Source organism: Nesoenas mayeri (assembly GCF_963082525.1).
Source record: "Nesoenas mayeri genome assembly, chromosome: 19".
Taxonomy (NCBI): domain Eukaryota; kingdom Metazoa; phylum Chordata; class Aves; order Columbiformes; family Columbidae; genus Nesoenas; species Nesoenas mayeri.
The window spans coordinates 8,667,447-8,691,625 of NC_137568.1; the positions used below are offsets into that span (position 1 = coordinate 8,667,447).

At 42.6% G+C, this 24,179-nt stretch overlaps 1 pseudogene across 1 annotated transcript; it reads left to right on the top strand.

Moving 5' to 3' along the window:
• Positions 1-5,015: 5,015 nt before the first annotated feature.
• Positions 5,016-20,012, top strand: LOC308047849 (myosin heavy chain, skeletal muscle, adult-like; annotated as a pseudogene). The gene is made up of 38 exons: positions 5,016-5,219; positions 5,308-5,451; positions 5,544-5,700; positions 6,799-6,826; positions 6,924-7,038; positions 7,132-7,224; positions 7,892-7,955; positions 8,048-8,146; positions 8,240-8,343; positions 8,424-8,562; positions 8,819-8,937; positions 9,034-9,183; positions 10,064-10,234; positions 11,146-11,452; positions 11,553-11,635; positions 12,069-12,156; positions 12,251-12,368; positions 12,811-12,934; positions 13,020-13,156; positions 13,250-13,505; positions 13,979-14,221; positions 14,327-14,503; positions 14,584-14,729; positions 14,818-14,908; positions 14,997-15,386; positions 15,508-15,634; positions 15,864-15,982; positions 16,310-16,506; positions 16,827-17,010; positions 17,097-17,262; positions 17,434-17,558; positions 17,750-18,058; positions 18,154-18,357; positions 18,604-18,729; positions 18,825-18,995; positions 19,082-19,186; positions 19,329-19,424; positions 19,857-20,012. The product of its transcript is annotated as a myosin heavy chain, skeletal muscle, adult-like (transcript).
• Positions 20,013-24,179: the final 4,167 nt, after the last annotated feature.

Genomic DNA, 24,179 nt, shown 5'->3' on the forward strand with positions numbered 1-24,179 from the left:
ACTTTTGTATGTCCAGTTTGCTTAGGTATTCCCTGACCTGATCCTCTTCCACCAAGGGTATACCTGCCTTCCTCCCGACTTTCTCCCTGCTCTCTGGGACCTAGGATTCCTGAAGGTCTTGCTAACAGCATTTAGTACCTTAGACTTTTCCATTTCTTGTATCACCAGGACCCCCAACCCTTTCAGTAATGGGCCCACATTTTCCCTACTCTTTTTGTCACCTATGTAATTACAGAAGCCCTTCTTGCTGTCTTTATCTTCTCTGGCCAGATTCACTCCCATTAGGGCTTTGGCTTTCCTTACCTCATCCTTGCATGTTTGGACAGTGTCTCTGCATTCCTTCCAGGTTACCTGTTCTTGCTTCCATCCTCTGAATGATGCCTTTTTGTGTCTTGAGTTTTGCCATGAGCTCCTTATTCCTCCATGCAGCCCTCCTGGCATTTTCTTTCCCTGAATTGCTATTCCATTCTGACTATGTGTCTCAACAAAAGCAAACAGTAAGACTACCTGTCATTACATATGGAGTTCCACATATTTGAGTCTAATGTGTTAGAGTTCTTCCAACTAAGGATGAAATAATCCCCACCTTGAAAACACATGTCTAGATGTCCAAGAATAACATCAATGACACAAAGTTATTCTCAGTGGGGAAAAAATAAACTGAGAAGAGCTGTGAAACAGTTTTGTGATATTTACACTGGGCAAAAAAAATGTTGATAAGTGCAAAGTAATGTACACAGGGAAGCAACGCTAACTATCTAATACGGTGACAGACAGTGTTAAGATCTATGGAGCTGCAGTATTAACACTGAATGTAATCTTGAGAGAGAGGAGGAAGAACAAGAAAATTATAGGGGAGAATGTCAAAACTAATGAGAACTAAGTAATGATGTTCATAGAAGTACAGATAAGATAGATTAGTAGTATTTGCCTCGTTATGTGGAGAGGGATTATTGATTTTTTTTGTATTATGGGAAGAAGTAGGGATTGACAGGGAAATAAACACCACTAAAGAGAGTATTTTTCAATAAATCAATTTAAAATATAAACCTCTATAAATCTTTCTATGAATATCTAAACTCAAGATTTCAAAATGTTGGAAGATACCAACACAAAGTTATTTTATATTTATATCCAGAGATGGATTACAACTCAATGAACACTTAGTTTGGTTCAAGGTAGCTATTCTCCCTGATACATTTTGCTATATTATGTTACAACTGGAAGAAGGGAAGCAAAGTAATATTTAATAATCTGATTAAGATAAGCAATGCAGACAACAGTAAAATCCATGTCTCGTATCCAAGGTCTGTAAGAAGAGAGCTCTGTTAAAAGGCAGCTGTCATCAGGCTTATGGTGGCCTCAGAAAAGGTTCAGGTATGCACCCAAATGTCACTGTGCTTGTCCAGTGAACGGTTGTCCCCGTTTCCTTAGCTCAGATTCATAGAGCATCTATGGCCTACAGTTATTAGTAGTTACCCTCATCCCTCTAGTCAGCATTCATTGAAATTCTTCCTTAGGAATCCTCTCATATTATTTATAGGAGATTTATTCACATAGCTAGTGAGAGACCAAAAACTTCTAATTATATCTATTAACATCACTTTACAGTTCTCAGTTCGTTCAGTTTGCCAGACAATGCTTTGCCAAAAACAAGGTTTGCCAAAATTCTTTGCCCAAAGACAGAGGAGGCATCTGCAGCATGTGCTGACCAGAGTCTATAAAAGAGCCCTTGAATCTGGGCTGCCCATCTCCAGAGGAAGCTTCATGGTAAGTACATGTCTGTGTTTGGCAGAAAGGGACAGCGTCCCCACAGTCCACATGTCCCACTTCAGCCCTGCTGTCCCGGTGTACTTACCTGTGTCTGCAAGGATTTAAGAACTATAAGATAAATCATGTTGGCTTTTTTGCTTTGTGATATGCCTGTGGAATTCTGTGCAGCAGTAATGAGGGATCTGCCATTTCTGCTTTACAGCACTGATCGTCTTCCAGCCTGCAAGGCATCTTCTCATATCATAAGAGGTAAGAGCCTAATTTACTCACACTTAAGGGACAGATAAAAAGCGGCAGCTTTCTCTAGAACAGCCTTCTTTGTGGTGACAACTTTCTGTAAAATTGTGGGGGTGATTGCTGTATGCCCATGTATTCCTGGCCACTGCTGGGTTATGGCATGCTGATGGTTGGGTAGGCTGTTCATGGCAAGCAAGCTTTCCAAAGTGGCTGTGCTTGAAGCCACTAGCCACGGATGTCATGCCAGGAAATGTTTCTTGGGGATTCCTCATGTTTAATTATGGATCAGTGAAGTAAGTGATCTGTGCTGGCATGAAGTCCAGATAGACAGAACAGACTATTGCAACATCTTAAAGGTTTATAACAAATTGTATGTATTACTGTATATGATACTGGCCAAAAATTTATATGAAAATACTTTTCAGTTAATACTGCAGAGTTATAATCTGCATGTGGGTCTCATACTAGGAAACTCAGTAAAAATTAAAAAAATCAACTAACCAACTAAATAAATAAAGTACTGCTTCTATTCCTCTGAATGAAAACACAACAAAATTAAGGATCTGCATGCTACTATGTGTTGTTTCAGATATTAATATTTGATTTGCTTATTTAAGTAACTAAAAGTCATGACGTAACATCTAAATAAGTTGCTTGTTTGTCTAACTTCCAAGGAACTCAAGTGCTTTCTATTACTGGACATGTGGTAGTTCCTTGGAAATCCAGTATTGCATTTGATATCTGGCTTTGTAGATTCTTGACTTAAGTTTTATAACTTTGTATATAATTATTTGCACAAACAACAAGCATACAAAGAAATAATTAATGATGTGGTATTTTAACTTACCGTATTATTTGTCCTTATGCACCATTTGCTTACTTACTACTTCCTGGAGTTAAGTCACTTGCAACACATTTCTGTCATTGTTAAGTAAATATCAGTGCACTTGATTCAAGGTGGCAGCCTGTCATAGGTGGGAGCAGAAGTCGAGTGCCTCCGTCACAGCCACACTAAAATTGCAGCATGAGATCAAATAGGAAGTTAGCTATAACTTAAGTTCTTGAACAACAGAATGCGCACACACACACACACACACACACATGCACAAATCTTATTTTGTTCAGACAGAACAAATTTCTAAAATTTCCAGTATGACTTTCTTTGATCATTGACATTATTCTCTTGTCCACACCCAGGATTATTTCTAATTTAGACCTGGGTATATGTCTCCCTTTAAACACAAAAACTAATGTTGTTGCATCTCTAAGACGCCTAAAGGACACAATTTTACAAGCAAAGGTGGCCCAGCTAGCACTGACTAGTACAAGTGATAGCATGGCTAACATTCACTGATAGTTTCAACAGCAGGAAAGTGGTTGTAGTCATCTAACCCTATTTCATAATCAGAATCTATGCTAAAAAATGAGTCTGCAATCCAGCCTGAGGGGGTTTGATTTGCCCACTCAAGCTGTACATTATTGCTCTTGCCCCAAGGCTGGAAGCCATTCATCATCACAGGCCCTTTCTTTCTGTTGGAGGAGGTGTGCCATTGTACAACCAAGAAGGGAGCATTCATCAGTACAGCAGGAGGACAACCAGGACAGCAGTTGCTAGAAGAATGTAGTTGTTTAGAATTTACATTTGATGGTTTTGGCCCTAAAACTCCCCTTCAAGTAACACAGAGAGGGAAGGTGCACACCTTGTTCAAACATGATGTTACGATGCTGGGCTGCTTAAAAAGTTTGTGACGAGGAGTAAACAACTCCAGCAAATTATTCAGAGCACCAGCAAAAGACATTTGGACCTTCTGCCACCTTCTTGAGTCACCTACCTCTGCTTTCTGTATAGGCAAGCGAGGCTTTTAATGTGGACTTTTGGGTTTGGTAACTCCAGGTAGGTGGTGTGAATATCCTGTTCCTCTGGCATGGTGCCTCACGGTGATGCTCCAGTTCTGCTTTGGAACCCATTCCTTAATATTTACTTGCAGAATGACACAAAGCACTTTACAGCATGCTTTTAAACCTTTGAGCACAGAAAACTGCAAGTGCTTTATTGATGTTAAATTCAACCACAGCAGCCTTGCAGCGTTCCTCTACAAATATTATAATTTAAAATTTTCCTGGTGAAATTTCCAATCTCCTGGGACCTATCAATCTAACTGGAAAGAACAACTTTTTGGTGATGGGTTAGAGGCATTAGACACAGAATATGAAAAAAATGTAGAAGCTGACCTGCTCAGCTTGACCAGGCATAAGTAACTTAGCCATTTTCCAAAGTTATGTAGATGTCTAGACATGTAAAAAGAAACACTAATCTTTCAGTTTTTCAAAATTTGAATCACAACATAGAGTACAACAGTGCTGGAAATATGTCAGTGCTAGAAGCTTGATATTTCTTGTCACCACTAGCAACCAGAATGATGGAGAAGAAAGATGTTGAAATTCTGGAGGGCTTACAACATAGTTAGAAGCAAATTATGTATGAGGAGAGGTTGAAAGGATAGGGTTTGTCTGCTCTGGAAACAAAATTGAAATGGGGTTGTCTTATTGCTGTTGATGATAGCAAGAAGACAACCCCATTATAATTTTTTGGGTAGGTGGTTAAACAGTACAAAGAGCCAGATTCTTCTCACATGCAGAGTGAAAGGATGAGAGATAACAGACGTGTTGCAGATATACAAATTTTGATCTGATATTAGAAAAAAAAATCACAATAAAGGTGGTCAGACATTAAACAGGGATGAAGAGGGACTGAGGAATCTGCATCCTTGGAGATAAAACTTCACTGGAAAAGGCTCTCAGTATCTTGATCCAACATTTGTCTTGCTTTTCATGGGAAGGTGGACCAAAGAACTGCCTGAGATTCTTCACAAAGATCTCTTTCTATGACATTGTTTAAGTTTTTCAATGAACTGAATAGCAATGAAAAATGTTGACTCATTTGGGTAACATATCTGTTCTTCCACAGCGCTCTCTGCTGACAAGCCCCTCCATCAACAGCAGCCATGTCGTCAGACGCTGAGATGGCGATATTTGGGGAGGCAGCTCCTTACCTCCGAAAGTCAGAAAAGGAGAGAATCGAGGCCCAGAACAAGCCTTTTGATGCCAAATCATCCGTCTTTGTGGTGCATCCCAAGGAATCCTTTGTGAAAGGGACAATCCAGAGTAGGGAATCAGGGAAGGTCACCGTCAAGACTGAAGCTGGAGAGGTGAGCAAAATGCAGGGTTTACAAACAGCATTTAATTCCTACTCTGACATCCGAGCACGCACACGTGTACCTTTCTTTCCTCTGACAGACCCTGACTGTGAAGGAAGATCAAATCTTCTCCATGAACCCTCCCAAGTATGATAAAATCGAGGACATGGCCATGATGACCCACCTCCACGAACCCGCTGTGCTGTACAACCTCAAAGAGCGTTATGCAGCCTGGATGATCTACGTAAGTATCAGCAGCAGTCTTCCTTTGGGGAGCTGGGAGAACTGCTCTGCCAGGCTCAGGGGAAGGCAACGTGCTGTGTCCCTTCCTCGCAGACCTACTCGGGTCTCTTCTGCGTCACCGTCAACCCCTACAAGTGGCTGCCGGTGTACAACCCGGAGGTGGTGTTGGCCTACAGAGGCAAGAAGCGTCAGGAGGCCCCTCCACACATCTTCTCCATCTCTGACAACGCCTATCAGTTCATGTTAACTGGTGAGTGGCTCCATCTGTCTCAGAAGGACATTACCATGAATTTCTTGGAAGGGATACTCTGTCCCATTAGTAGGAGTAGACATTTTCAAAGCTTTCACGATTTTGATGCATACGTACTATTGTGGTTTTTTTACCATCTTCACACCATTGTTTCTACTCTTAAATGAAAGACACTCCTGCAATCAGTGAGGTATTTGGCATTTTTCTTTTTTAAGTTCATGCTAACAGGCAAGTGGCTGTGAGCATGATTTTCTCAAAATGTCATATTAATAGTTATGAAGTTTTCCTAACAAATATGCTGACATTTTCTTAGCTCATCATTAGACTTTTATTTCAGTCATAGTATTGACGGCTAATTTGCATAGCATTTTTTCATGTTAGTATTTCTAAAAAGGAAGTATATTACCACAGATAGTGTGTCCGAAGAAACGATAAGTCAAATGGACCAAACAGAGCAAGAAAGATAATTTTGTCTGTAGTGAAACAGTGGAAGTGAAAAGAGTATGAGATGGATATGTGATGTGAAATATCTGACTAATTATGTGAAGCAATCAAAGGGTTACTTGAATCATCAATATCACAAAAGTTCAGATTTGTCTTGATAAAAGCATGACATGAAAAAATGAAATAGTTATATATCGCTGCTACTTTTGCTTCCAGCTTTTCATTCTTTTATTTCTGTGCGCTATTGAGCACATAACTATTATCCACTCTGAGGATTGCTTTGTTGTGGGTCCTTACTCTCTCTTTCTCTACCTCTCTAAATATAATCTCTGTAGCAGAATATGAACAAACAAACAAAACAAACAAATGAACAAGTAACATAAACAATATGCTAGATGCAGGAGAAAAAAAAAAAAAGACCCTAAAGAGTGTAGGAGGGAAGAAACGTGTCCCTTGTGTCCCTTCACAGGTTTTCATTGTTGATAGAAAAGCATTACTTTGCAAAGAATTGAGTTCTTAAAAAACTGTTACTAGTAAGCCAAGGAAAAAGCATGCAGGCAGTCTTCTTGTTATAACTTATATTTAACTGCATTAATTTTCAGTCTTTTTATGTTCTTCATTTACCAAGTCTATTTGTTTCTTCCTCCTACACAGATCGCGAGAACCAGTCGATCCTGATCACGTACGTACACTCCCTGATGGGTCCCCGCAGGGCTGCCCGGTGCCAGGGGATCTCCTGCCTGACCACACGCTCTCTCCTCCTCTCTTTGCTTTGACAGCGGAGAATCCGGTGCAGGGAAGACTGTGAACACCAAGCGTGTCATCCAGTACTTTGCAACAATTGCAGCCAGTGGGGAGAAGAAGAAGGATGAGAAGCAGTCAGGCAAAATGCAGGTAAATTAATAGATGCTGGCTTGAATCAAAGCTTTCTTCTGTTTCTGACATGATTTTTGGAAAGGATAACCAGCAATATCTATCATCCTGCAGGGAACGCTTGAGGATCAAATCATCAGTGCTAACCCACTGCTGGAGGCCTTTGGAAACGCCAAGACCGTGAGGAACGACAACTCCTCACGCTTTGTAAGTTGTTGATAAGAGAAGCTGACATTTACAAGTGAACAATGATGTCAGAACAGAAACTGTAATTTCTGAAGTGTCATGTTTGGATTATTGTAGTCATTGAACTAGTAGTTTCTTCATATTTTTATCAACTAAGAGCTATCTAACTAGACCACATTATTAACAATATGACAATCCAATCCACAGTCTCAGGCTAAAGTTCTGTGTTCTGGTTGTGTTGCCTCCTCTCCCCACAGCTCAAAAAATAACACCTGCCTTCTGTTTTCCACAAGATTCAAAAAACTCTTAATATTTTCACCATAAAAATCTACCTTCACAGCATCATATCTGATTAAAAAATAGCACCTGCATCTTTGCTTTTTCTATATTCCTTATTCGAGTTGAGGCATAAATGACCTAATAAAAGGCTTGCTTAGTGGTTTTCTTGTCCCTGGGCATTCAGGGTAGTCCACTGGACAACAACTCAACTGAGTTTTTCCTTAATATTTCCAGTATACAAATTTTATTGATTTGTTTTTTCATTCTGTTTTGATACTTAATGAAAAATAAGAAAAAATAATTCAAAATTAATTCTAAGTTTAAATCTTGTCCTCTGTGGGCAATGTAAGGTGATATACTTGTAGTGTAAGTGAAATTTCAAAATTACTTTTTTCTTTCCCTTTTAAAGGGCAAATTCATTCGAATCCACTTTGGAGCCACAGGCAAACTGGCTTCTGCTGACATTGAAACATGTAAGACACCTCTTGACGAGATCACTTTCCTTCATCCTTTTCCACCTCAGTGTACTTTCTCATGCCTAACTCTGTCCTACTGTCCTTGACAGATCTGTTGGAGAAGTCCAGAGTCACTTTCCAACTCAAAGCAGAAAGAAGCTACCACATCTTCTATCAGATCATGTCCAACAAGAAGCCGGAGCTCATTGGTAGGAAGTATTGTAAATTCTTTGATGGAATTTGAATGTGTTTAATGTTTGTCTTCATTCTTATGACCAAATATGTCCTATTCCTCTTTATAGACATGCTCCTCATTACCACCAACCCATATGACTACCAGTTTGTGAGTCAAGGTGAGATCACTGTTGCCAGCATTAATGACCAGGAGGAACTGATGGCTACAGATGTAAGTGACACAGAGGATATTGGTATGGGGAAAGTTCCATTTAACGGCCCAGAGGTTTATTTGACTGCTTCTGTTGCCAGAGTGCCATTGACATCCTGGGCTTCACTGCTGATGAGAAAACAGCCATTTACAAGCTGACAGGGGCCGTCATGCACTATGGGAACTTGAAGTTCAAGCAGAAGCAGCGTGAGGAGCAGGCAGAGCCGGACGGCACAGAAGGTATTAGCAAAATCTAGAACTCTGAGTAACAGCGCCAGTTACATAGCTGGCAGTTGGCATTCAGTTATCTTGCTCCAATTTACTTTCATAAAGACATAATTCTCAACTATCATCATTGTCATGCTTCTAAATTGCCCTCCAAGCTATCACAGGATTGCAGTGCTGAAACCTGCAGCTCTGCAGTTACATGTTAGAGAAGGACCAGTTTCAATAACCATTCTCCTCTGTCACTGTTTCCTTCTCTCTTTCTGTATAGTTGCTGACAAGGCCGCCTATTTGATGGGTCTGAACTCAGCAGACCTGCTCAAGGCCCTCTGCTACCCCCGAGTCAAGGTTGGCAATGAATATGTGACCAAGGGTCAAACTGTGCAGCAGGTAAGAACCAGTTGGTGACTGGGAACATCTGCCTTGCATCACTTACTATTTGCTCTGGATATTATTTTTATTCTGCTCCATTCTTCTTCATTTTAGGTGAACAATTCAGTAGGTGCTCTGGCAAAGGCTGTCTATGAGAAGATGTTCTTGTGGATGGTTGTTCGCATCAACCAACAGCTGGATACCAAGCAGCCCAGACAGTACTTCATTGGTGTCCTGGACATTGCTGGCTTTGAGATCTTTGATGCAAGTACCACAGAAATCATAGTAAAATATTGAAAAGGCAATCAGGGCTTAAGAGACTCTGGGGAATTATGGTGGGGATTTTTGTTGGGTTTTGTCATTGTTGTTGTTTTTTGGTGTTTGGGGTTTTTTAAAAACATTCTATTCACTTGTAATGTCAAATCAAGTTTTACATTTTTGTTTAAAAAGTTCATTTTTTTTTTCCTGGAAATGCTTTCCTTCCTTGTATGTGTCACTACTTTTTCTTCAGCACAATCCATGAGCTTCAATGGATCTGTGTGTAACAGCTTTATGTGATACACAAGGAATAAGCAGCTGCTGTTTACATAATTAGCACAAACGTAGCTTTTCAATAATTTGGGGTTAGTATTGAAAAAATCCACTGGCAAACAGCACATAAGTACCAAAGATACAATGTCATGGAATGTAGGAAGAGAAAGGTAGACTTAAGTCCTACAAAAGCTTGTGCTGAGGCTTTGGAAAAAGACAGCAATATGTATCTTCTGGTTCTGAAGGGCCAAACGGTGATTTGAAAAGGAAAAATGCATTGGTTTCCATTAGTGCAGACACAGATAATGTCTATTTTTTTTTGTAAGGGCAATAGGAAAATTTACACAATACAAGAAAAAAGAGTGAAGTAAATTCCACTCTGAAAGGGATAAGACTACCAAATCATTTTGGAATTTGATTTAAAAATAAATTTTGCATGTAAACATCACTGAGCTAGCAAAGAAAAAAGAATCCAACCTCTTTAAAATGGTTAATGGGATGTTTTAACATTAACATATATTTAACTGGGCATCCCTGGAAGGCAGTCTGAGTGCACAGAAAAAGGCAATTATTCATCATGAGAATGAGTAAATCTTGTCTTTGCACCGAGCAGTTCAACAGCCTGGAGCAGCTGTGCATCAACTTCACCAATGAGAAACTGCAACAGTTCTTCAACCACCACATGTTCGTGCTGGAGCAGGAGGAGTACAAGAAGGAGGGAATTGAATGGGAGTTCATTGACTTTGGGATGGACCTGGCTGCCTGCATTGAGCTCATTGAAAAAGTATGTTGATTACTTATAAGATTTTGTTATTTCTTTGTGACAGAATTGACAGGATTTTTATTCAGCCTTATTTTTTGCCCTAATGCTTTACAAACCTATTACTATCCATTTATGTTCCTGACTATTTGTGTTCAAAAAGTACTTTTTCACTGAAAATAATTTCTAAGGACCTTTGTAAGTAGGCTACAAATGAAGTGCCTTTAAGTGACCCGTTAGCTACATTATGCATTTAAAAACAAATAACTGTACTTTTGGTTGTCTGGCCATAGAAGACTTAAAGTGATCACACAAAATTTGATGGTCTTCCAGTCTACAAAGATGAAAGATCTCTTTTCAGAAATACACACAATTTTCAGTCCTATTACTATGGTTTCATTATTAAAACTGTGATTTCTGAAACACAACTTCTAAGTAAAATCATAGGTGCGTAGAGTAAAAAGGTACTGCAGAAACAGGGATTAATAAAACCATCACTACAAGCTGACACTATTTTATGTAACATCCTCTTGTAAAAGAATGAGAAGAGACAAATAAAAAATAGGATTTCATGCAGTAGCTGAAATACCTAGTGATCTGTTGAACAAGGTAGATTTTAGTAAGGCACCTTCAGCTATACAAATTTACATTGGAAAATAACAGTGCAAATATTTAAAATCCCATTATGATTCATCAGCTACCATATTATTTAGATAACTTTTCATTATTATTGTGACACTGTCAGTTCTGAAATATATTTGTTTCAGACAGAAATTCATATTTTATCTAGAACCGCATGTGCAAAACTTAACAAAAGACTTGATCCACTTTTTATACAAATGTTGAATGCATTTCTGTTCCCTGTGCCTTACTGTGGTCTCCTTCTGAACGTACATCTGTATTTTATCAGTGTTATTTTTTGCTGCTTCTCCTAGCCCATGGGCATCTTCTCCATCCTGGAAGAGGAGTGCATGTTCCCCAAGGCAACTGACACCTCTTTCAAGAACAAGCTCTATGACCAACATCTGGGCAAGTCCAACAACTTCCAGAAGCCCAAACCTGGTAAAGGCAAGGCTGAGGCTCACTTCTCCCTGGTGCACTACGCTGGCACAGTGGACTACAACATCTCTGGCTGGCTGGAGAAGAACAAGGACCCCCTGAATGAAACCGTCATTGGGTTGTACCAGAAATCATCTGTGAAGACACTGGCCTTACTCTTTGCCTCTGCTGGTGGAGAGGCAGGTCAGTTCTCTGGAATGTCATCTCTTTGGTGCACAGTGGTTCTGAAAAATTATGAATGGGCCCAAAAGCCATAAATGTATCATTATCTTCATTTTATCAGAGGCTAGTGGTGGTGGTGGTGGTGGAAAGAAGGGAGGCAAGAAGAAGGGTTCTTCTTTCCAGACTGTGTCAGCTCTTTTCCGGGTAAGTAAATGCTATATCTTTTCATATATGCAAAGTAGAATTTCACTGATCTTTCAACTCCTCAACCACAGTAAAATAACAAAAAACTTTTGTTCAGATCCTTATTAAAAACCAAAATAAAAATCTTAAGGCATGAAAAAAATACTATAAAGTCCTGAACTTATAGTTAAAATAAACATGTATTTTCTAAGAAAACTATGAAGTACCCACCCTCTATCTCCCATTGGGTTGATGGCAACATTTTTCATATCCTAAAAGGTAATGTTCAATGTTCAGAATCAGAAGGGACTGAGTTATTGATTGAGAAATCATCAGTTGACATTTTTCAGCCCAGTGCATCACCATTGATAGGCCATTTATGCAACCTTCAAATTATCTAAGAGTTACATTTTCCATATTTAATATAAACACACGCTAAATCATGGTCTCACAGGAGAACTTAAACAAGCTGATGACCAATCTACGGAGCACTCACCCCCATTTTGTCCGTTGCATCATCCCAAATGAAACAAAAACACCTGGTAAGATGCTCAAGCAGAAAAAGTATTTCCTCTGATAAAGCCATTGTCCTCTGCACTGCAAACTATGGTATTCACTTATGCTCTGAATCGGTAGGTGCCATGGAGCATGAGCTGGTACTTCACCAGCTGCGCTGTAACGGCGTGCTGGAAGGCATCAGAATCTGCAGGAAAGGTTTCCCCAGCAGAGTCCTCTATGCTGACTTTAAACAGAGGTAAGAGCTATTAAATGAAGAGATAATTGATTTGTTCTCACTGATTGCTGGTCATCGCAGAACTGAACTTTGCCAGTGTCTCTGAGTATGGAAGCACAATAGATACACAAGCCAGTGATTACAAGATTAAAAGCTGTAAGTTTCAAGGGAAGATATTTTCCTCCTGTGCACATAGTAGCAATTTTCTACAGTGTAGTTTAAGTGAAAAGGAGAGAAGACTGAAATGGCTGGAGATCAGTGCCCTCTTTTCATCTATGACTGATCACCTAAAGACAGATTTCTTAACCAGATTAGCTCTTCATTATAACTGTATCTCTAAACAAGGAGTGAAATTCCAACTTGCTCAGCCTTATTCTGATGCAAAGACTGCTGTTAATCTCAATAAACTGTATAACTTTGTGACTTGATATTGCTTTCATTCATAGTTGCTCTCTTTCCACAGGTACAAGGTGCTTAATGCCAGCGCCATCCCAGAGGGACAGTTCATCGATAGCAAGAAGGCTTCTGAGAAGCTTCTTGGGTCAATCGATGTGGACCACACCCAGTACAAATTTGGCCACACCAAGGTACAACCCCCTCTTGTTTCACCCCCTGTGTGCCTGTGCTTTGCTCTACCTGACAATGATGTACTGCAACTTTCCCTTTCTCAAGGTGTTCTTCAAAGCTGGGCTGCTGGGACTGCTGGAGGAGATGAGGGATGAGAAGCTGGCACAGCTCATCACCCGCACACAAGCCTTGTGCAGGGGCTTCCTGATGAGAGTGGAGTTCCAGAGAATGGTACAGAGAAGGTACATCTTCAGTTAATGTCACTGTACTTGGGGGAAAGTGTTTAACACTTGTCATACTGAAAATATTCAATGTATATTTTAATTATGCTTCAGGGAGTCCATCTTCTGCATCCAGTACAATGTTCGGTCCTTCATGAATGTGAAGCACTGGCCCTGGATGAAGTTGTTCTTCAAGATCAAGCCCTTGCTGAAGAGCGCAGAATCGGAGAAGGAGATGGCCAACATGAAGGAAGAGTTTGAGAAAACCAAGGAAGATCTTGCAAAGTCTGAAGCAAAGAGGAAGGAGCTGGAGGAGAAAATGGTTTCTTTGCTGCAGGAGAAAAATGATTTGCAGCTTCAAGTGCAGGCGGTGAGTATCACCATTTATTTCCCACTCATAAAAAGAGTTTATTCTTTCAGATTACTCTTTTGCAAGCAAAAGCTCAGGCTATAGATGACCAGATGTCAGATATTTGCTGAATCATGCATCATGTTTACTGTGAAGCTGCAGAAACTGGTGTCTCTCAGCAGCATGGTGAGCCCTCTAGCAGCCAGTACAGAGATAGGGATCTCCAAGTGGGAATCAGTGTTCTTGCTTTCTGAGGACGAAGCCTTCCATAGCCAACCAAGTTGAAATACTCAGGACAGGGTTGTACCTGAACCCCCAACTCCTTTTGAGCAGGGGTGTCCTGCAAACAGAAAAACGGAAATCATTGTTTAACTGTTTGAGTGAAAGGGCTATTTCAGATATGGTTTTTATGTATGTCAATTTAGTAAGATAAAAGATGAAGAAGATAAACTTCTAAATATTGTTAAAAAAGAAAACCTATGTCTCCCTATCAGGAAGCAGATAGCTTGGCTGATGCTGAGGAAAGATGTGACCAGCTCATCAAAACCAAAATCCAGCTGGAAGCCAAAATCAAGGAGCTAACAGAGAGAGCAGAAGATGAAGAAGAAATCAATGCTGAGCTGACAGCCAAGAAGAGGAAACTGGAGGATGAATGTTCAGAGCTGAAGAAAGATATTGATGACCTTGAGTTAACATTGGCCAAGGTTGAGAAGGAAAAACATGCCACTGAAAACAAGGTATCAGGCAGATCATGTCACTTGTGCTCCAGAGAAGAGCACTGTGCTGTTACAGGACTTCTGTATGTACTTCCTTTATTGACACTTGCTCTCTTTTTCTCAAAGGTGAAAAACCTGACAGAGGAGATGGCAGCCCTGGATGAGACCATCGCCAAGCTGACAAAAGAGAAGAAAGCCCTCCAAGAGGCCCATCAGCAGACACTGGATGACCTGCAGGCAGAAGAGGACAAAGTCAATACGTTGACCAAAGCCAAGACCAAGCTGGAGCAGCAAGTGGACGATGTAAGCACAAATGTATAGGAGGAGATTAAGGCTGTTACAGTCAACCACCACCAGTTGAGCACTGAAGTTCTTCTCTTTAGCTGGAAGGGTCCCTGGAGCAAGAGAAGAAACTGCGCATGGACCTTGAGAGAGCTAAGAGGAAACTGGAAGGAGACCTGAAGCTGGCCCATGACAATATAATGGATTTGGAAAATGATAAGCAGCAGCTGGATGAGAAACTGAAGAAGTAAGTGTGGCTGTGGGGCACCTGAGTGCTGGGCTGGTTGTGCTTGTCTTTTTTCCCTGATCTCTAACATGGTTTTATTTGCCCACAGGAAAGACTTTGAGATCAGCCAGATCCAGAGCAAGATCGAGGATGAGCAATCCCTGGGCATGCAATTACAGAAGAAGATCAAGGAGCTTCAGGCAAGTCTCTGTTCCTTCCCCTCTCTCTCCCAGTCTCAGGTCAGGTAGAAGGAGGGACTGGGTATGAAGGGTCCCTAATGTTCCACAGGCCCGTATTGAGGAACTGGAGGAGGAAATTGAGGCCGAGCGAACCTCTCGGGCAAAAGCCGAGAAGCATCGCGCTGACCTCTCCAGGGAGCTAGAGGAGATCAGCGAGCGCCTGGAGGAAGCAGGAGGGGCTACAGCAGCTCAGGTTGAGATGAACAAGAAGCGTGAGGCAGAGTTTCAGAAGATGCGTCGCGACCTGGAAGAGGCCACGCTGCAGCACGAAGCCACGGCTGCCGCCCTGCGCAAGAAGCACGCGGACAGCACAGCTGAGCTTGGGGAGCAGATCGACAACCTGCAGCGAGTGAAGCAGAAGCTGGAGAAGGAGAAGAGCGAGCTGAAGATGGAGATTGACGACTTGGCCAGTAACATGGAGTCTGTCTCCAAAGCCAAGGTACATGAACACTTTACTGATGTTTTTGTCCCATTGAAATTCTCTACAATGCAACTTCTTGTGCCTGCTCTTTCTGAGAGTGTGAATGGTTAATCCTTCCCCTTCTGTATGTTGACACAAGGCAAGTCTGGAGAAGATGTGCCGCACACTGGAAGATCAGCTAAGTGAGATTAAAACAAAGGAAGAAGAACATCAGCGCATGGTCAATGACCTCAATGCTCAAAGAGCTCGTCTGCAGACCGAGTCAGGTGAGACATTCACATGGCTGATGTTCAAATGAATAATGTCAGAGAGTTAATGCAGAAATGAACCTTCTAGGTCAGTCCAACATGCCTTGTCTACCCTGTAATGAGAAATGTCTGGAACGGGATAATAGATTTTTGAAGTTCTGCTAACTATTTGGATTTAGAGTCACAAAAGTCCACAATACTGTCGTCAATGGCAATAAAATGTTTGTGTGTTTGCAAACTTTTCCAGGTGAATATTCACGCCAGCTGGAGGAGAAGGATGCATTGGTTTCTCAGCTGTCAAGAGGCAAGCAGGCATTCACACAACAGATTGAGGAACTCAAGAGGCACTTAGAGGAAGAGATAAAGGTGAGAAGGTTTTGTCATAAATGTATGAAATATCCATATCCTGTGTTATGTATTAGATTTCTCCTCTCTAACATGTGTTTCAGACACTTACACAACTAAAAAACTATGATAAGACACAAATAATACCACAGCTACTTCAGTCCAAGTCTTCTCATGTTAGCTATTACTTGGAGCTTCCCCATTATTTCCTTTGGCAATACCAGGTTCTTTCCCCAGTCATTGTATTGTCATTTTGCATAGATGGATAAACCAGTGTCCAGTAACACCTCAGTCAGGAGATTTCCAAGGATATTTCCATTCATTGTCCAAATACTCTTGTTCCTACAGGCCAAGAGTGCCCTGGCGCACGCCCTGCAGTCTGCTCGCCACGACTGTGACTTGCTCCGGGAACAATATGAGGAGGAGCAGGAAGCCAAGGGGGAGCTGCAGCGTGCGCTGTCCAAGGCCAACAGCGAAGTGGCCCAGTGGAGAACCAAATACGAGACTGACGCTATTCAGCGCACAGAGGAGCTGGAGGAGGCCAAGTACGTGGGGAAGGATGGCAGACTAAGGACAGAAGTCTGAGGAGACAACCATGATATTGTCAGGAAGAAACCAATGCTCTGCTTTGGGGTGGCATAAGCATAGCAAAGACATCCAGTAATGCATGTGGGAGGGAAAAGAAAAAGATAAAGGCAAATATGTATAGGAGGCAGAGAATAACGGACAGAAATCATGTAGTATGTGGACAAATAGAAGAGGGATGTGGTCCACAGACTGTGAAGTGGCAAAGCACACTGTTGAGAAAAGCACCATATTATGAATATCTGCTTCTTCACCTGGAGCTGTGCTTGTCTCCTCCCAGGAAGAAGCTGGCACAGCGCCTGCAGGAGGCAGAGGAACATGTTGAAGCTGTGAATGCCAAATGTGCCTCCCTGGAAAAGACAAAGCAGAGGCTGCAGAATGAAGTGGAGGACCTGATGATTGATGTGGAGCGATCAAACGCTGCCTGCGCAGCTCTGGATAAGAAGCAGAAGAACTTTGACAAGGTCTTTTGGGCTCCAGACCTGGGGTTCCTGAGCAGAGCATCCCCTCCTGATGGCCACATCCAAACTCACACCTGGTTTCTCTTCAGATCCTGGCAGAATGGAAGCAGAAGTACGAGGAGACACAGGCTGAGCTGGAAGCCTCCCAGAAGGAGGCTCGATCTCTCAGCACGGAGCTCTTTAAGATGAAGAATGCCTATGAGGAGTCCTTGGACCACCTGGAAACGCTGAAGCGGGAGAACAAGAACTTGCAGCGTAAGTGCCCGTCCCTCTGCTCCTGGCAGGGCTTTCTCCTGTCCAGCACTACGCACCGCTGCACATGGGTCTGTGCCTGCAGGTGGGCAGGGATGTCTGTCACCTTGGTGTGACAGGGCCCTTCCCGTTGCGCTCTGTGCCTGACCATGCCATTGGTGGTTGTTCCCACAGAGGAGATTTCCGACCTCACGGAGCAGATTGCAGAGGGAGGAAAGGCGATTCATGAGCTGGAGAAAGTCAAGAAGCAGATTGAGCAGGAGAAATCTGAAATCCAGGCTGCTCTGGAGGAAGCTGAGGTACAGGCCCATAATCTTTGGTGTCCGCACTAAAAATATAAGCAATGGGGACACATGACGAAAAATGTTTGGTCCCCCTCTGTTCTGGCTGGAGAGTGCAGTTAGCTGAGATTTTGTGAAATATGCTTTAATTGATTAGAAAGGAACAGTATCTTTTTCGCTGTTACAAATGCTTGTGTCCACTTGCCCAGGCCTCCCTGGAACATGAAGAGGGGAAGATCCTGCGCCTCCAGCTTGAGCTCAACCAAGTGAAGTAAGAGATTGACAGGAAAATAGCAGAGAAAGATGAGGAGATTGACCAGATGAAGAGAAACCACCTCAGAATTGTGGAGTCCATGCAGAGCACCCTGGATGCTGAGATCAGGAGCAGGAATGAAGCCCTGCGGCTGAAGAAGAAGATGGAGGGAGACCTGAATGAAATGGAGATCCAGCTGAGCCATGCCAACCGTGTGGCTGCAGAGGCACAAAAGAACCTGAGGAACACCCAGGGAGTGCTCAAGGTCCGTTCAGCAAAGCTGCTGAAAGAGAGGAGACATCTCTGACAGTTTTGGTACGCAAGCACACACTGCCACCTTGCAATTTCTCTTTTTCTCAGGATACCCAGATACACTTGGATGATGCCCTGAGGACACAGGAGGACCTGAAGGAGCAGGTGGCCATGGTGGAGCGCAGAGCAAACCTGTTGCAGGCTGAAATTGAGGAGCTACGGGCAGCTCTGGAGCAGACGGAGCGTTCGAGGAAACTGGCTGAGCAGGAGCTTCTGGATGCCACCGAACGTGTGCAGCTCCTCCACTCTCAAGTAAGTTGTAGGGTTGAATAGATATAATATCTACAGTTCTTAGAGAACTGAACAGACCATTAGGTCTATTTTCATTTTTTGACAGCTGCATGTCACTGACACTTCAGCAATCTACTATTGCCAATAATCAGCAGTACACATTCTTCACATGAAACATTCATAAAACCTTAAATAAAGGAGGAATTCTTTTTCTTCTAAATATGGTAAAAGTCCACTGGACAAAACACTGTGGTTTTCCCTCTACAGAACACCAGCTTGATTAACACCAAGAAGAAGCTGGAAACAGACATTACCCAAATTCAGAGTGAAATGGAGGATACGATCCAGGAAGCCCGCAATGCTGAAGAGAAGGCCAAGAAGGCCATCACAGATGTGAGTCAGGAGCTCCTTTCATTGATGATGCTGGATATGTTCTCCTTCAAACTGTGTCCAGCCCCCAAATGGACTTGACCCTTTGCTCTCATCAGGCAGCCATGATGGCAGAAGAGCTGAAGAAGGAGCAGGACACCAGCGCCCACCTGGAGAGGATGAAGAAGAACCTGGACCAGACGGTGAAGGACCTGCAGCACCGTCTGGACGAGGCTGAGCAGTTGGCCCTGAAGGGAGGCAAGAAGCAAATCCAGAAGCTGGAGGCCAGAGTGCGTAGGGCTGCTCTTTGTCCATGAGTGAACATGTCACATAAGCAGCCATCAGGGAAGCTCCAAAGATGGGCTTGTCCTTGCAGGTGCGGGAGCTGGAAGCGGAGGTTGATGCTGAGCAGAAGCGCAGCGCTGAAGCCGTGAAGGGTGTGCGCAAGTATGAGAGGAGAGTGAAGGAGCTGACCTACCAGGTAAGGCAGGAGGTCTCCTTGGGTTCACACATTGTCATACCAGGAAGCCAAAGCTTTTCAGATGAACTCCAAGGGGAAATTTTATTTTGTGGTGTGGAGAAGCCAATAATTCACTCTCTTTCTTTTTTACCAACCTCTCTAGTCTGAGGAAGACCGTAAGAATGTTCTCAGGCTCCAGGATCTGGTGGACAAACTGCAAATGAAGGTGAAATCCTACAAGAGACAAGCTGAGGAGGCTGTAAGTATTGGTTGGAGAATGGACTATTGTTGCTTTCTGTGACTGTCACACAGGTGCTGAGGAGGTGAATAATATAAATTTGGAAAATGCCAGGGATTGATAATCAAGCATTTTAGGATATTTGTTATTGAGACAAACCTTCCTGATACATGAGCATGAAAGAAGTGTGAGAATAAGTACACAAATTACGCACTCTAGTGATGAATTAGTTCCTCAGTAGTCACACAGTACCGATGAAGCTTGTCCCAGTGAGGTCCTGAGTAAGGGAGGAGGAGGAGGTCTGTGTGAGGTTTAGGTGCAAGCAGCAGTGGGTGGGGGATGGAGCTCTGGACCTTCTCGTTGAGACGTCCCAGAGCCACACAAGGCTGAGCTGCAGCAGAAGTGGAAGCCCTGCCCTGGGCCCATCACCACCAACTCCCTCTCTCCGCACAGGAGGAACTATCCAATGTCAACCTCTCCAAGTTCCGCAAGATCCAGCACGAGCTGGAGGAAGCCGAGGAGCGGGCTGACATTGCAGAGTCGCAGGTCAACAAGCTCCGAGTGAAGAGCCGGGAGTTTCATGGCAAGAAGATAGGAGAGGAAGAGTGAGGATGCTATAAGGCAAAAAAGTGACCTGAGGGATGCACAAAATGTGAATCTCTTGGTCACCTTCTTCTGTAATTAGTCTTTGGAATCCTGTCAATGTGTAGAGAATAAAGATGGTAGATTCCTTTGCATGCAGAGCAGAAGCAGTGCTTTTGATTTGTTGTAACTCATTTCTGCAGTTACCTAAGTTTGAGGCATTTTTAAACAATTAATTTTCAGGAGTTATCTCCAGAAATCTATTTATTTGCTAGAGCAAGATCTAGAAACTGTTCTATGACAGTTACTTTAACAGTTAAAACCATCAGAGCAAATAAATTAGTTTTCACCACACTACAGTGTTTTCCAGCAATGTAATTGTAATTTAAAGTTAGAATTGCTTTCTATAAGAAGAGAAATTGTAAACCTGTATTTTGTAAGGTTTACAAGGTTACGTAATGAAAGGAACTAATTTTTATTATTTAAAACTTAAAATGAGAACAATTCTGGGAACATGACCGCATGGAAGAAACCTCCAGGTCTGACTCTCTGAGAATAAAGGAAAACACTGAACATGGTAGCCACACACTATCAACCAGTTCTTCCTGACTGCTTTTTGCAGCAATATAGGACATTTGTTGTATAAGTGAACTGAACAATGGCTAGAAAGAAGGAGCCAACAGTCACTGACTATTTTTCATCCCACATGGCGCAACAATGTAAACAATTATAAGCAGAATATAATGTGTTGACAAAACAAATAGGAGGAAAATCTGGCCATGAGGAAGAGACTCCAGGCAGAAAGGATCGTTTCCAACCCCAGACATTGCCATCAGTGCCACGAGGGGGCTGTGCAGTCTGAGCAGAGAGCAGGCACCACTGGTGCCGCATCCTGGGAGTCAAGAGCATTTTACACACTGAGACCTCAAAATAACACTTTAGTGCTTCATTTATCTGAAACAGGTATTTAACAGAGGAAACTGCTTAATACCTGCACTAGAAGGAGGAGGGCAGCTTAAAATATCAAACAGCACTGGACGCTGGTGCATCATGTAACAGCTAGGGGCAGATTCTACAAGCAGATGTCAGGAATGGTAAAGGAGACTTGGCTACCTTTTACTACATGGACACTTACGGCTCCCTCAGTGTTCCTCACTAGCACTCCATCACTACATTTCCAGGGAGTACTTTAAGGAGTTGTGAAGTTGCTAGGGAAAAGAGCTGGAATGGTTGGAGGTGAGGAGGGGAGGAGACAGCAGGAAGGAAGCCGTTTGCACAGACCACAGCAGTCAGGGTGTTTGCAGCAACAGCATTCAGGATTGGGAGGTCCTCCTTCTCCCAGGCATGGGGAGGTTTACACCCAAGGAATCCTCCCATGTTATGACTAAATATGGAAGTAGTTTGCTAGGCAGCAGCTAAATATATTCAAGGAACAGGTGACACCCTGTGTTGACTCCTGTGTAAGTGATGCTCTTGAGGGACAGCATCTTTATGTGTGAAGCTGTGAAAGCTGCATCATGGCCAGCAATATCTGAGCACCAAAAAAGAGAAACCACACCTCAGCCCTCTCCCTTCCCACACTATGGTCCCATGAAATGGCTGGGGTTCGTTCTTTCCAGACAACACCTTTGTTGCCACACCTTGAAAGACAGCAAAGGATTTTTTCTGTTCTAAAGCACATATTTCTTTCAACAAACAATACCAAACACAAAACTTGAATTCCAAAGTCAGTGCCTTGCAATTGTGGCTCAGAAAAAGCATGGAGAAATATTTCTAGCTCCGTGGGTATCTTTTTAAAGCTGCTGGCTGACCACAACAACTTTGTACACCATATTTGGATGCCTAAAATCCCTGTACCCTTTGGACAATATTACAGTGACCATCCAAAATGAACAACCTAGCCTGACTGTGGAGGAATCATAGAACACTTCCTGTTGGAAGGGCCATTCAAAGCTCATCTAGTTCAACAACCCACTGCCATGCGGAGGGACATCTTCAACTACATCAGGTTGCCCAGAGCCCAGTCCAGCCTGGCCTTGAATGTCTCCAGGGATGTGGCATCCACCACTCCTCTGGGTAACCTGGGCCAGTGTTTCACCATCCTCAGTGTAAGCATTCTCTTCCTCATGTCTGACCTGAATCTCCCCTCCTTTAGTTTAAAACCATCACCCCTTGTCCAAGTCTGTCCCCATGGTTATTATTGGCCCCTTCCAAGTACAGAAATGCCACAATAAGGTCTCCCCAGAATCACTGTGCACTTGAAGCACTTGAAAATGTTTGGGCTTATCTCTCACCTGTAAGAAATCATGACTTAAGAATTTGTTCTTAAACGTTCAGCTGATGGAAGGTAACATTACAGGTTCCTCAAATGACAACATCTTGGTCCAATTATCTACTTCAAGTTGCATACGTAGGAAATGGAGAGAAGTCCAACACATTGCACTGGGTTGACCTGGCCCTGCCACCAGCCATCCTGGAAAGCAGGATTGGAGATTTCTTGCAATCAGACTGGAGTATTAATGGGAGGGGTAATGAAAACTAATTCCTGCTCACTTTGTAATTTGCTGTCTTAAGTGGAGGACAGGAGTCATTTTGCATTGACTATTTCTGGAGTCAGATAGCTTGTGACCTCACAAGTGCTGATGCGAAGGTAACTGATCTTGGGAAAAACATGGGTCCATAATAGGCATAATGGAACATCTCTAAGGGAAGGTTTAAAATAGATGCAGCTGGTGAACGCCACCAGAGCTGCTGCTGCAAGTGGACTATGGAGTTCTCTGACCTTAAATTCTGAAAGAGTTAGTTGTGTCTCCTGAGCACAAAAATATGAGTTGTATAAGAGGCACTAAACTAAGAAGAAGGTATTTCTGACCTGCAGAAAGAAGATCCTTACAGAGATTTATTGTCACCAATGACAGATTCAGCTTTCCAGTTCTCGAAGTGAAGGGAGGAAGGAAGGGAGGAAAGGAGGGAGGAAAGGAGGGAGGAAAGGAGGGAGGAAAGGAGGGAGGAAAGGAGGGAGGAAAGGAGGGAGGAAAGGAGGGAGGAAAGGAGGGAGGAAAAGAGAAAACTAGGAAGAGAGAGAGAAAGCAAGCAAGCAAACAAGAAAGAACAGGTTGCACTTTGTGTATTGCACGACATACTACTACTTTGAAAGCTGGTAATAATTTTAGATACACACAGCCTAAATGTGATGATCTTCATGGCACACACTTTCCTGAGTACAGAGAGTATTAGAATTTAAGCTTGGCAGGAAGTTTTCCCATCCATAAGTGCTCTTGGAAATGTTCCATATTTTTCTTGGTATGTGAAATCACAGCATTCCAAAACGCTCTTTAATGTTTGTCCCATCCTGAACGACACCTGCCTTGGGTAGCCAAAAATCTCATCTTAATGAAAGATGGACTATGTCCATGCCTCCACATTGCAATACAGAACCACTGAAATCAAACAAGAAAACACCTAGGATGAGCAGAGAGAAAAATATGTATTTCACAGATGTGATCTGAGATTGTGGATGGACCCTCATGGAAGTAATGGGGACACGGGTATGGAAAAAGATAATACAAGATTATGCATAATAGTTCTGTTTGTAACTGCACACACCTCATTCTGTTGTCAGGAGATGTTCTGGGTCTTCAGACTGGTGTTCAGATTATAAATAATTTGTGACAGTACCTAGGAAGAGTACAGCCACCACTCAGACAAAAGGTATATGCATGTTCCTTCCATTCATAGCATTCAAACACAAGGCATATAAACCATTTAATCAGCTGACATTATGCCACCTCTGCTATTTGTCAGCTATTGCAATGGATCAACATGTTCTCAGACGTTTTCTGGGGGAATAACACTTTCTCAAGCTTATACTATACTAGTATGCCAGATTTCCCTTTACTCCAATTCCTTCTCCTTTTTCAACTCCTTCTACCACCTGTTGTCTCTCTTTTTGCCTTTTCTACCCAGAGACCACCCAGCCTTCTCACCTCACTCACCTGCTCTGTAACACGAGCTCCTCAGCTGCTTTTAGTGAGTGATGGAAAGGGCATTCTTAATGTCATGTTCTCACCCAGGACCCACTGTCCAGTTCTCTTCCATTGGTACTTGCTGGAAAGGTAAGAGGAGCCTAAGTAACTATGCAAATTCGACATTCATTCAGCATCTGCCCAGGTATTATTTTTTACCTTCTTTTCC